The 12,998-nt window shown below is 37.8% G+C and overlaps 1 protein-coding gene and 1 long non-coding RNA gene across 2 annotated transcripts in view; both read right to left on the reverse strand.

The window, feature by feature from the left end:
- The window catches only part of LOC140133023 (uncharacterized), a 137,184-nt gene extending 132,280 nt beyond the window's left edge, over positions 1–4,904 (reverse strand). Inside the window, exon 1 of the mRNA XM_072152567.1 lies at positions 4,402–4,904. The gene's annotated coding sequence lies outside the window, so the exon portion shown is untranslated. The remainder of the gene's footprint in view (positions 1–4,401) is intronic.
- Positions 4,905–8,237: 3,333 nt separating this feature from the next.
- LOC140133024 (uncharacterized) lies at positions 8,238–12,282 on the reverse strand. Its single transcript, XR_011855776.1, has 3 exons — positions 12,120–12,282; positions 11,593–11,669; positions 8,238–8,741 (listed from the first exon to the last, which is right to left on the reverse strand). It is a non-coding gene; the product is annotated as an uncharacterized lncRNA (long non-coding RNA).
- Positions 12,283–12,998: the final 716 nt, after the last annotated feature.

The following is a 12,998-nucleotide window of genomic DNA, read 5'->3' on the forward strand; positions in this document are numbered from 1 at the left end:
TCCCGGACCCTGTCCCCCAGTATATATCCTGCCAGCCCATAATACCCCCATGATAAATCCAGCCCCCTGCCCTAGTATATAGCCAGCCCCCTGCCCCAGTATAACTAGGCTTATACTCCAGTATATATGGTAACCTTATAGTTTGGATCAGTTTAAAAATAGAAATGCTAAATTTATATTGTTTTTTTCCAAATTTTTCTATAACTTGTTTTGAAATAAAACATTTTTTTATTTTTTTTCCATATAGACCTGTGTGGGGCCTGTTTTACAAGATAATTTGTAATTTGGAACTGTAGAAGAGAAATAATGTCAAGGTATTTTAGTTTCAATGTTTTTAATAGCAGTGTCATCATTCTGGATTACATCATTAAAGGGATGTTTTGGGGGCCCTACAATGTGTATAGTGGGCAGGAAACTGGCAATAGAAAAAGCCTCCAAAACCTCCAAAATTCATAATGATCTCCCATCATTTCACATCTTATGCTGATTTAAACTAGCAAATAAGTTATACAAATACCATCAATTTACACAGTATAAATATAAGGTTATGGTTTCCAAAAAATGTGGTCTCTTGGTCTTTTATGACCACCTAAAAATACTATATGAAATGTGTAAATGTGTTATTTTCTATTATTTTTACCTTTTTCCTTTAATATTCCAAAAATGTATTAATATATACATCATCTAATGGCATAAAACAATAGTCTGATGTGTCTTGAAACAAAAAACAATATATAATATATGTATGTTGAAATGTAGTAGTTAGAGATGAGCGAGCACTAAAATGCTCGGGTGCTCGTTATTCGAGACGAACTTTTCCAGATGCTCGAGTGCTCGTCTCGAATAACGAGCCCCATTGAAGTCAATGGGAGACTCGAGCATTTTTCAAAGGGACCATGGTTCGGGAATAAAATGTGTTATTTAATTGAAAAAGAATGTCTTCTGATAAGTTATCAGATGTATGCAAACATCTGCAATCTATTCTTCACTGTTCCGCGCGTATATTATCTCCCGACAAGTTATCAGATGTGAAGAACAGTGAAGAATAGAATAAAAACAGTGAACACAGGATCATTTAAGTGAAAAACACAGTGAAGAACACAGTGAAGAATAGATTACAGATGTTCGGCACATCTGCTTACTTGTCGGGAGAGGAGATACGCTGTCCCGGGATCCGCTCCTCTTCTTCCACTGAAGTCTCCCCGATGTCTCCCTGCTGCCCGATGTCTCCCTGGTGCCCGATGTCTGCCTGCTGCCCGATGTCTCCCTGGTGCCCGATGTCTCCCTGCTGCGCGCGATGTCTCCCTGCTGCGCGCGATGTCTCCCTGCTGCGCGCGATGTCTCCCTGCTGCGCCCGATGTGTCTCTGCTGCGCCAGATGTGTCTCTGCTGCGCCAGATGTCTCCCTGCTGTGCGATGTCTCCCTGCTGCTGTTCCGCGTGTATCTTCCGACAAGTAAGCAGATGTGCAGAACATCTGTAATCTATTCTTCACTGTGTTCTTCACTTAAATGATCCTGTGTTCACTGTTTTTATTCTATTCTTCATTGTTCTTCACTGTGTTTGTTTAATTAAATGCTCGATCTCGAGCAGGGGAAATACTCGTCCGAGCAACGAGCCGTTTCGAGTACCTTAATACTTGAATGAGCATCAAGCTCGGACGAGTATACTCGCTCATCTCTAGTAGTAGTTATTTGCTTTTCTAAAGAAGGGGGTAAACACTTGTTAATGTAGGGGTTAAAGTATAACTGTTATTTGAGATATATTTTAACCCCTTACCGACATTTGGCGTAATAGCACTGCATCGCGGGAGGTGCGTTTCCGCAAAATGCAGTACTAGTATGTCAAGTTTCTGGCATCGGCACCCGGACAGAGCTGGCGCCAGAAGCTGCAGCTGTCAGCTATATATTATAGCCGACACCTGCCTCTAACACCCGCGATCGGAGATTTCTCTGATCGCGGGTGTTAACCCCATAACACGCCGCGTTTGCGCATACCGCGGCGTGTTAGGGGCATTTTAAGTGAATCAGACACCCCCCACGGCGCTCACCGGGGGGTCCGCTGCTCCGATCGCAGCCCCGGGATCTGCTTCCTACTGAGCATGTGTAAGGTGAAGAATAGCTTGAACAAGCGATCAGTGGAGCGTTTGTTGAAGCTAACCTGTAAAAGTAAATTTAAAAAGTTAAAAATATTAAGTAAAAACATTTTTTAATAAAAAGAATTAATTAAATAAAGTTAAAGTCCCCTAAACACAAATATTCCCTATACACATGCAGTAAAGTGAAAAAAAAAAAACAAAATCGCCAAAAAACCACACATATCTGGTATCACTGCGTCTGTAACAATCTGTACAATAACTCAGAAACATTATTGGACCCGCTTGGTGAACGCCGTAAAAACAAAACCCAAAAAACTTGCCAAAAATGTAAATTTTTCATAAAATCTCTACACAAGAATGTTCTAAAAAGTGATCAAAAAAAGTTATGTGCACCAAAATGGTACCACTGAAAAGAAAAACTCAACACGTAAAAAACAAGCTCTAAACTAGCTCTGTCAACCAAAAAAATTTAAAGTTACGTCTCCGAAACTATGGCGATGCAAAAACAAATGAGATTTCCTCTATATTAGTTTTTATCCAGTAAAATTGTAAAAATAAATGAAAAACTATATAAATGAGATATCACCATAATCGTAGTGATCTGTAGAATAAAGATAATATAGTATTTTTAGTGTATGGTGTACGAACCCCAAAAAATACAAAGAAATTAAACCAAAATTGACAATTTTCTTTTCACCTATACATTCAAGAGTTAATAAAATCTCATCAATTAGCTAATGACCCACTAAAATGAAGTATTTGTAAAGTGCATCTCATGTCGCAAAAAATAAGCCCTTATAAGTCCAAATTGCCAAAAAAATAAAGATTGTATAGCCAATAAAAATTGACAATGCATAATCTGCTCTGAATGGCGCAGCTTCCCTTAGGATGCCCTGGCGTGTGCCCATTTAGCAGGTTACCAGCACATATGGGGTATTGTTATACGCAGGAGGGATTGGGTATCAAATTTTGTGGAGCGTTTTGGTATTTTATCCACTGAGAACTTGTACATTTTTTGAAAAACACATTAATTTAGCCAAAAAAATTTTACTTTCAAAATTGCATCCAATTTTGTTTTAACCCCTGTAAAACAATTAAAGGGTTAACAAACTTCATAAAAGCTGTTTTACGTACGTTGAGGGGTATAGTTTCTATAATGGGGTAATTTATGGGGTTTTACTTTTATTTAGGCCTCTTAAAGTGATTTACAACCTAAGCGTTTTTTATGAAAATATGAAAAATCGCACCTCACGTTCAAAGCCCTATAACATCCTACAAAAAAATGTCTCCCTATTACAGGCAGACTAGGGGTTACTTTCTGCTTTCCCTGTATTTTTGTACACAGCTCTGAGCAATGATTTTTAACCCATTCTGTAACTCTATAGTCTAAAGTCAGCGGGTCCCCAGTCTGCAGCAATGTCTTTAGATGTCGCTGCAGTCGTGCTAGCTACAGGAGCAGGACCCAGACTCCAGGTGTCAAAGACACCACAAGACACTAGGGAGAAGGGAAATGCAGTTTGTTAGTGCTTCTCCCTTCTCCGCTCCTCACAGCATTGCGCTGACACACAGACACTTTCTGCAGGCAAGCAGCGTGCACAAACTTACTCTACAAACTACAGGCAAGATAAGTTCTTTATAGCAGTGGAATGAGGTATATTGCAGATCTGACTGTGTTTATTATAGCTGAGATATAGTATAGCTGATAGTGTGTGTTATAGGTGAGTTGGCATTGTGTTATATACATCTCATGGATCTCATCATCTCTGATCTGACTCATCTCTATTTCTATGTGACAGATATTAGGGAATGTTCAGAAGCTAAATCAAAGTGTAGATAAACAATGGACAAATGATAATCTAAGTACATTCAGCACACAGCATCTCATAGCACAGAGGAATCATGAAGTGTCTGCTGCCTTAGAGAGTCCCCGTCTGCACTCTGACCATCACTGAGTTATAGGCGCTAAAACAAACATCAATAAAACTGAGTACACTTGTAAAGTAAGGGGTTAAAATGATCTTTTTTGTGTAAACATCACTAGGGGTTTAAAGTTAAAGAACTTTCTTTCATGGGCACTTTCGTAGGGCACACTTGCTATATTATAATACAGTTGCTTTTTATACTAAATGCAGCTTATACATAAATGTAAATTTGCATTTGTGTTGCACCAAGCTTAGGCATTACATAGAATGATTACAATTGTTATGTGTCAAACTGCTACACAGAAATTATTTGGTGAACTTATTCTGTACAAATTTCGGTTGTCTATATAAGGATAACAATATTTAATGATTTTTCAACTTACTGTGTGTACAGTATGGTTTATAGGCATCTCCACATCATAGTAGCGGCCTTTGTGGTATACAGGCAAAGTTGTTTCTGCCCAAAGGTGATCCTTGACTTTAGACCAACGAAGAGCATGACCCCCAGGACGGCTAAGCAGAGATGTTTTCAGAACATAGTGGCCCTTGGGAATCTTGTCTTTAACACCACGCATGCATTTCAGGGCAATCTGAATAGGTTGAGGTCTATCTGACCATCCACTCTAGAGGAAAATATTAATATTTTTAGAATAAGTTAAAAAAATGCAATCATAAAATGCACACTAATGTTTAAATGCATTCTTAATGAACAGAAAACAATTTGAATGATGCTAAATATAACAAAAATTGTTGCATTCGTTTGCTCTTACATTCCAATGACAGACAAAATAGAGCAATATGCTATCAAATATTAAATGGGTGGACAGTGAACACCATAACAGAAATTCAGCAGCCTCACTTATAAGCAATGTGGTCTATTTGGTACTTATAGCATCTTTCCTATGACATACTCAGCAGTATTTTTTTTGTTATTACCAGTATATTGAAACAAAAAAATTAAAATATTTAAATTTGATGGGGAATTTTTAATCTTTTTTCTGTCTAGCTTTCCTGTCGGTCTAGTTTTTTTTTTTTTGTTTGTTTCTTAGTCTACTTTGTCTTAGTTTAATTCTCCTTGTGTTAAATTACTGTATATACTCGAGTATAAGCCGAACCAAGTATAAGCTGAGACCCCTAATTTAAACACCAAAAACTGGAAAAACCTAAGCCAAGCGTGGGAAATGAATTGGTCACAACCTCCCATAATATAGCCAGCCCCTGTAGTATATAGTCAGCCAGCCCCTGTAGTATATAGCCTGCCAGCCCCTGTAGTATATAGCTTGCCAACCCCTGTGGTATATAGCCAGCCAGCCCCTATAGTATATAGCCAGCCAACCCCTGTAGTACAAATCCTGCCAGCCACTGTAGTATATAGCCAGCCTGCCCCTGTAGTACATAGCCTGCCAGCCCCTGTAGTATATAGCCTGCCAGCCCCCAGGAGTATATAGCTTGCCAGGCCCCTGTTGTGTATAGGGTTCTATCCCTCTGTAGCATATAGCCTGCCAGCCCCCTCGATTATATAGCCTGCGGCCTTCCCCCAATACAATGCATGTAAGAAAAAACAAAAAGTGTGCTCACCCCCCGGCAGGTCCGCTTCTATCCAGCCCGCACGGTCAGTCGCAGGCATCATGATGTCAGCCGCTCGCTGACATCACAGTGTGTGCCGTAGCCGATGCACATCGTAGAATATCAGGGTGCGGCTGACGTCACCATCAGGAACATGGAGCCGATGCTGGAGTCACGATGGATTGAAGAGGACCTGCCATGAGGGCGTCGGAAGGTGAATACACTTTTTGTTTTTATTCTTGACTTGAGTATAAGCTGAGTTAGGGTTTTCCAGCACATTTTTTGTGCTGAAAAACTCGGCTTATACTCGAGTATATACAGTAGGTGTGTGCCTGTTAGGTTAACACTGCTGCCTAGTGTGGGGAATACAAAATTGGTTCTCCTGATTTTTCCTGCCAAGTTTGCCACCTGACATCAAGCAACCTTTTGCACTATATTTTGCTACATTTTCAGAAGTCGCAGATAGCCAATACAACTAAATTTAGTGTAAAAAGCTGGATTCATTAGATAAATAAAGTGAATCCATCCAAAAACTGTGCACCATAAATGGTATAGTACAATTTTTGGAGGTCTCGATTAAGATCTTTGAGTGGTTTTTCAAGATTAGATATGGAAGGACTATCTTAAGGTTAGAGACTTAAAAGTGGAAGACTTTTATAAGCAATTTGCTTTCATTTGGCTTCCTTTTAGGATTTGCTTGTCCGTTTTTTACAGACGAGTCATATTCCTCTGTTATCCATATTTTTAACTTACATTAAAAAATGATGAAGCCTAAAACCCAGAAGTGTCCAATAAAAGCCTCATTCTGGGGAATTCGATCTGATTCTTCAATTAGCAGTGCGGCACATCAAAGATCTATTGTTATTTCTTTACCTTTGTAAACTTTGTGACACTCAAAAGTGTATCCGAGCACGAGTGGAACTTGTATAAATCATTAATTAACAGACCCATTGGGGCACAAGCATTTTAAGTTTGCCTTTGTGTGTCGGCTTTTTATCTTCTGCTTTTATGCTGGTCAGTTTTGCTTTAGGAGTCTTTCCCTTTTAATACATCGCTGTTAAGGTCTTGAGTGAATTTTCAACTTTGAACAAAAGTCTCAAAAAACTCCCCAGAAAGTTGCAATCAGCTCTAAACTATTTTCTACGACTGCCAAGAGCAGGTATGGATTTGCGCCAAATTTGCAACTTTTTGGAGACTTAAAAAAAAAAAAAAAAAAGTCAAAACTTATAGATCTATAATTGGGTTAGAACTCAAGGAGCACTGCAGAAAATTCCTCCATGACAAACGTTGATAGGGGGTTATTTTATACACAAAAAAAGATGATGAAGTGCAAATATGCCACAAATCGTCATAAAAAAACTAAGCAAAAACAAAGGTAAATGTGCTCTGTTGACTACCTTTGGACAACAGGACCATGAAAACAGCTAATACTAGAAAATGCTCTACCTTTTAATGTTCAGACATGTGGTCATTTACAATACATACATGTACTGTATATGACACCTTGGAAACCAAAACCAGTGGGTGAAAGTTCTCGGAAATTAGAGGAATAGGATCAGAGAAGCACATTGACACTGCCCAAGTGTAGTATGTAATATACAACAGATAAAACAGCAGTACCGGTGGTAGATTAAACTCTCACCTTTTGGTATTTAGTAATGCACATTGTATATTGCCAGTGGCAGCCAGTCTTCTCTACACCAAAATCAACTAATGCTCACTCCAGGGTGCATGGAAGGAGGATGTTTGATGAACTACAATACCCACTGCTGGTGCATGGAGATATCTGGCGCTCAGGTAAACACTTGAGTGTAATGATAGGTTCTCAAGGATGAATTTTATTTTTACTTCAATAAAATTCATCCTTAAGAACCTATCATCGAACCCAAGTGTTTAATTGTTTACCTGAGCGCTTGATATCTACATGTACCGCCTTTGGGTATTGTAGTTAAATACAGACAAATGCATTAATTCATTTAAAATAATTGCATTTCCTCAATGCTTTCCACACAAGCCTTAGAATAAGACAACAGCATCTTCCCCTGTGATTCCCAAAATTCAGCTTCCACCAATGTTCCATTCTGGAAGAAGATAGAAGTTCTGTTTGACATACCATGAGTGGGTGTAAGAAGAAAAATAAGAATAGTAAGTAAAGCTCTAGGGCATTATAAGGCATTAAATATAGAAGAACAGTTACAGCTTCCGCCAGTTAAACTCAATTACCAGAATAATCTTTATATGTTAAAATGTATGTGCTATACGTGTTAATGACAAAGGAATATGCACCTTGAAATCGTGTTAAATTCTCAAGGTAAGATTATTGATGCAAACAGGCTTGGATTTGAGAATATTCTAAATTATAAAGCCTTTATAAATTTTATATTGAATATATATTTTCCAAGCTCTGCATGCCAAATGTGACATTTTAAATTTTAGATTCTCCAGCTATAGTAATTTTGGAAATGTCATGCAAACAAAGAATTTGTAATTTCCTAGTGAAATTACTGTGTATGCCCAGTTAGTTATCCTTTTCCTGGTTTCCTTAGTTGCTTCAAGTGAGCAAGCCATAAAAACTCTTTATCTCTCCGAAACACAGCAATTTAGAAGATAATCGAATAGTGACTGGGGGGCAGAAACGCCAGTCTGAGGAATTAAACCACAATCTCTCTTACATTTACAACCTTCCTCAAAGCAAGTGTCAGATGAGTAAAAAAGGAAGATAGAGAATTCATCACATACCAACCCTGTCTCATTTGCATGGTGGCACAGCTGCCTCTTGTTCCACTGAAAGAAATTCTTTGGCCAGCTCTGAAAAACTGTTTTTAAGGAGGGCACGCATGCCCAAATGATTCACAGTTAATAACATCAGACAGCCTACTTGAGTATTACTATAATGTGTACAGAAAGCAAGCCCAATAGACTTAAATCACTAACTTCATAAAATAATGAACCAAAAAAATATATCTGCACTGGGGGAAAATCAATAGAATTGATCAGGTCGTTTAGAGTCTGCAAAAGAACATTCATGTAGTATCTCACCTTCCAGCAAAGTCCTGCTGCTCCATTTGATTCATTATTCACTTCAGTGATGTTGCCAAGCTTGGCTAGAATTTTTTCTTTGTGGGCATTTGCTGCATTCAACAACTGGCTTTCTGTTCTGCATCAGTCACAGGAAGCAAAATAATCATAGATAGCACAAATGAAATGCATTCGCTTTTGGATTACAGTGCAATTTGTTATAAGTGAAGGGAGAGACTGGTACTCAGCTGCAAGATAATGACTAAATCATTTGTACTGAATTATAATATGTAAAGGTTAAAAAATGTGGGGTTTGTTTAGAAATATATGAAGTTGAGTAATCGATATGTGTTAAAAAAAAAGTAATATGCAATCATTGAAGGAGGAACCTTAAGCTATTGTGTACATGGCCTTTTTATTTCTAGTCAATGTAAATTGCGTAATATTTTAATTTCCCTGTGGGAGTGTTGTGGGGAAATTGAATACTTGTGTGATTAACTTAACATGGCCCTTCTACAAAATGGCTGAACGTTAGTATTTTGTCCATATATAGTATCAAGTAATGTTTTGTTGTACAAATACATATCTTTAAATAAATATTAACAGTAATAGTTAGGCTTAGTGCCCAGAAGGGTGACTAGAGAAGGTTCAACTGACTCCCACCACTGCAAGCACCAATCACAATTAGTAACCTGTTAGATGTAGCAGCAATACAGCTAGCACTTTTGAACAGTGACATCTTAAAGGGAACCTACCACCCCGATTCTACCTATAAAGGTAGAAAGGGTGGTAGGTGGATGGATGGGACGTGAGGATAGCCCTTTTTTGTGCTAATCCTCACGTCCCGGGTGTCTTTTAGAAAACTTTATTGTAGCTATATGCTAATTTTTTTATGCGGCTACTGGGGCGTGGAGTAGCCGGACATGAGGCTACTAGTCATGGCTACTCCACACCCCAGTAGCCACGTTACTCCGCCTACCAGATAATCTTCGGCGCGCAGCTCCTGGTAGCTGCGCGCCCTCGTCCGAGTCTCCCGTCTACTGCACATGCGCAGTAGTTCTGGCACAGGAGCCGCGGCCGCGCAGCCGAAGGCTGCAGGGCACCCGGACGGGGGCGCGCAGCTACCAGGAGCTTATCTGGAAGATTATCTGGTAGGCGGAGTAACGTGACTACTGGGGTGTGGAGTAGCCGCGACTAGTAGCTTCATGTCCGGCTACTCCACGCCCCAGTAGCCGCATAAAAAAATTAGCATATAGCTACAATAAAGTTTTCTAAAAGACACCCGGGACGTGAGGATTAGCCCAAAAAAGGGCTATCCTCACGTCCCATCCATCCACCTACCACCCCTTCTACCTTTATAGGTAGAATCGGGGTGGTAGGTTCCCTTTAAGATGTCACTGTTCAAAAGTGCTAGCTGTATTGTGGTAGGTGCCCTTTAACTACGTTTGCCAGTTGGGCAATCGGATGATGTCCCAACTGGGAAACTTGCAAAGGCTCATAGACCTGTCATTGAATGATCCTCATTGTATTCTTTTGGAATCAGGTTGTTATAAGGAAGCAGAAATGTATGCAGCAATATGCAACTTACATTGAACCCCATTTATCAAAACTAGTGCAGTCTGTACAATGTGCAGTTTGCCTGTGGATGTGTCAGATCAATCAAAACTGGTGCACGGTCTTCATGATTTTGTGGCCCCCTGCAGTAGTCTGGAGGTGTGGACCATTTTTTTCTTGGTGCACTTTGTTCATCCTACAGAATTGTGGTGTAAACTGAACAAACTCTGACTGAACACTAACCTGTCCCTTTAGGTGCACATTTTTTTCTGTCTTGTAGGACACAGAGCAGTCGCAACACAAAACTGGCTCAGACACTTTTTAAATACATGTGCAAGCAGTTTGCACGTTATTTTAGAGCAAAGTCAGACAGAAAACTGGTGCCATAATTTTAATAAATGTGGCCCATTGTGGCCCAGAGCTCCTAGGGTGCACGCATGCTAAGCAGGCCTTAGTAAATAAAATAAATATATAAAACAGAAATATAAAAAGTATAAATTTGGGATCTATTAAAAATAATCAATAAAAAATAATTAATCCACCTATTGAACTACATAGTGAAAAAAACACCCAAATGTCAAAAAAAATTAAAAAGTTAACAAAAAGGTTTTGCATTCCGAAAATGGTATCAATTAAAAAAATATGACTCATTACAAAACTATACTTGGACTTTGAATCATAGGCTTTGTATGTGGAGATAATTACACTGGTATCTCTACATATTTAGCAAGTCAGTACAGTTAGATACTTTTAGATTGATTTTATTTGTTTTATTCGGCCAAATTATGTTACTCCAATATTCATATAGAGCTAACGGTGACATTGACTAAATTGTTTAGTTTGTTCTCTCTAAACCAGAGAGTAAAAGGTTTTGTACTTTTCTATTGACTGAGCTGGCCATTAGATTTTATTACCACCATCTCATAATTCCTCTTGCTTTTTCAGTGTTCAATGGTATTTTATGCACGCAAAACATGATGATAAGGGCAGAAAAAGATTTCTTTTTAGATGAAATTTATAAAATGTTTAAAAACATACATCTTGATTATACATTACATTTAAAACATATGGGGTATTTATTATGGCTTGTATGGCTGAATACCAGCATAAAAGCCGTAACTTAGTCACAATTCCTGGTACATAGCCAGGAATTTAAAAAAATTCCCTCTCTAAGCCAGTTGGACGGGTTGGGGGTAGTACCCGGCCATGGGGTGGGTTGTCATTTAAAAGACACAACTCACATCTATACACTAACTAAAGCATATTTCTATACCAGGCTGGACTTAACGCAGAACTGAGCCTGTGCACTATTGTGTGCCCACCATGCCAGTTATAGATCAAGAGGCCGAAGGAACGGAATGCTAGCGCTTCATACAATTGCCCCATAGAGTGATGTTCCTCCTAAGGAATTACATTTCTATAGTTAATTAACATACTTCTTAAATGTGTGATTTGATCTTCTATAAAATAATTTTCTTCCAGTTTGAAAATAATCCTCTTGACACTTGAAATCCTGCAATGAAATAAATGCAATAATAATGTTGTAAGTTGCATAAAGTATGAAATAATATTGCATGAGGAATATTTAAATAACAAAATAATAAAAAATAAAATATTTCTACCTCAGGCTGGCAAAGACTATTCCCTGTATCACCTTCTGTTATCGTAGACAGTTATACTGTTAAAATGTTATATTTTTTCCATAAGGTTTTATCTATTTTTAAAGAGGATATAGTTAAAAAATGCTGGCAATATTGCAAACATTTAAGCTACACATGCTGTTATGTCTACAGAAAAAACGAGTGATCTGGAACAAATTGCAAACATAAATGTTTCATTCTTTTTAGGAATACCAGTGGTCAATGGACTATAATGTATGTATTCAAGTCTGGCAAGCAGACCTAAAAAGTAATGGAAAGTAATGCCAACAATAAGATTATTGAAATATTTTCTTAACTCTGACCTGTTTAGTTGAAAGGCTGCCAAGCACAATTATGTCATCCTGAGCATCTTTCTCAAACTCTTCAATATAAGAGGGAACAGTCTCATCTTTTGGTAGGAAATTACAATCATTCGTAAATGTATCAGTCTGTACTGAAGCAGATGTATATGCAGATTCCACTCCAACTTTAGCTAAGAGGGAAAAAAAAGTAAAACTTGTAAATATATAACCAAATTTTAACATTTGAAATTAAAAAAGATAAAATAATAAATAAATTTTAAAAGATTGATAAAATTGAAATTAAGGAGATGAACAGATTTATCAGTGATGAAAACCTGTTACACTGCGCCCAGATGCAATAAGTAATTGGTAAGTTAGTAAAAGAATGAATTTTAACCCCCTAACGCTGAAGCCACTTTTCACCTTTTTGACACGGCCCATTTTTTCAAATCTGCCCTGTGTCACTATAAATGGTTATAACTTTGGAACACTTTAACATATCCAGTTGATTTTGAGATTGTTTTTTTGTGACACATTGTACTTCATGTTGGTTGAGAAATTTAATCAATATGTTTAGTATTTATTTATGAAATAAATGGAAATTTGGCAAAAATTTTGAAAAAAACGATGTTTTCCAAATTCAAAATTTTCTACTTTTTGGAAAGTTGGTCATATCACTAAAATAACTTGATAACTAACATTTTCCATATGTCTGCTTTAACTTGGCATCATTTTTAAAACATCTTTTCCTTTTTTTAGGATGTTAGGAGGCTTATAACTTTAGGTGCAATTTTTCAGATTTTCACGAAAATCATCAAAACCTACTTTTGGAGGGTCAATTTAGTTAGAAGTGACTTTATAAGGCCCACATGACAGGAAACCCCCACAAATGACACCATT

The sequence above is a fragment of the Engystomops pustulosus genome, chromosome 5 (genome assembly GCF_040894005.1).
Source record: "Engystomops pustulosus chromosome 5, aEngPut4.maternal, whole genome shotgun sequence".
Taxonomy (NCBI): domain Eukaryota; kingdom Metazoa; phylum Chordata; class Amphibia; order Anura; family Leptodactylidae; genus Engystomops; species Engystomops pustulosus.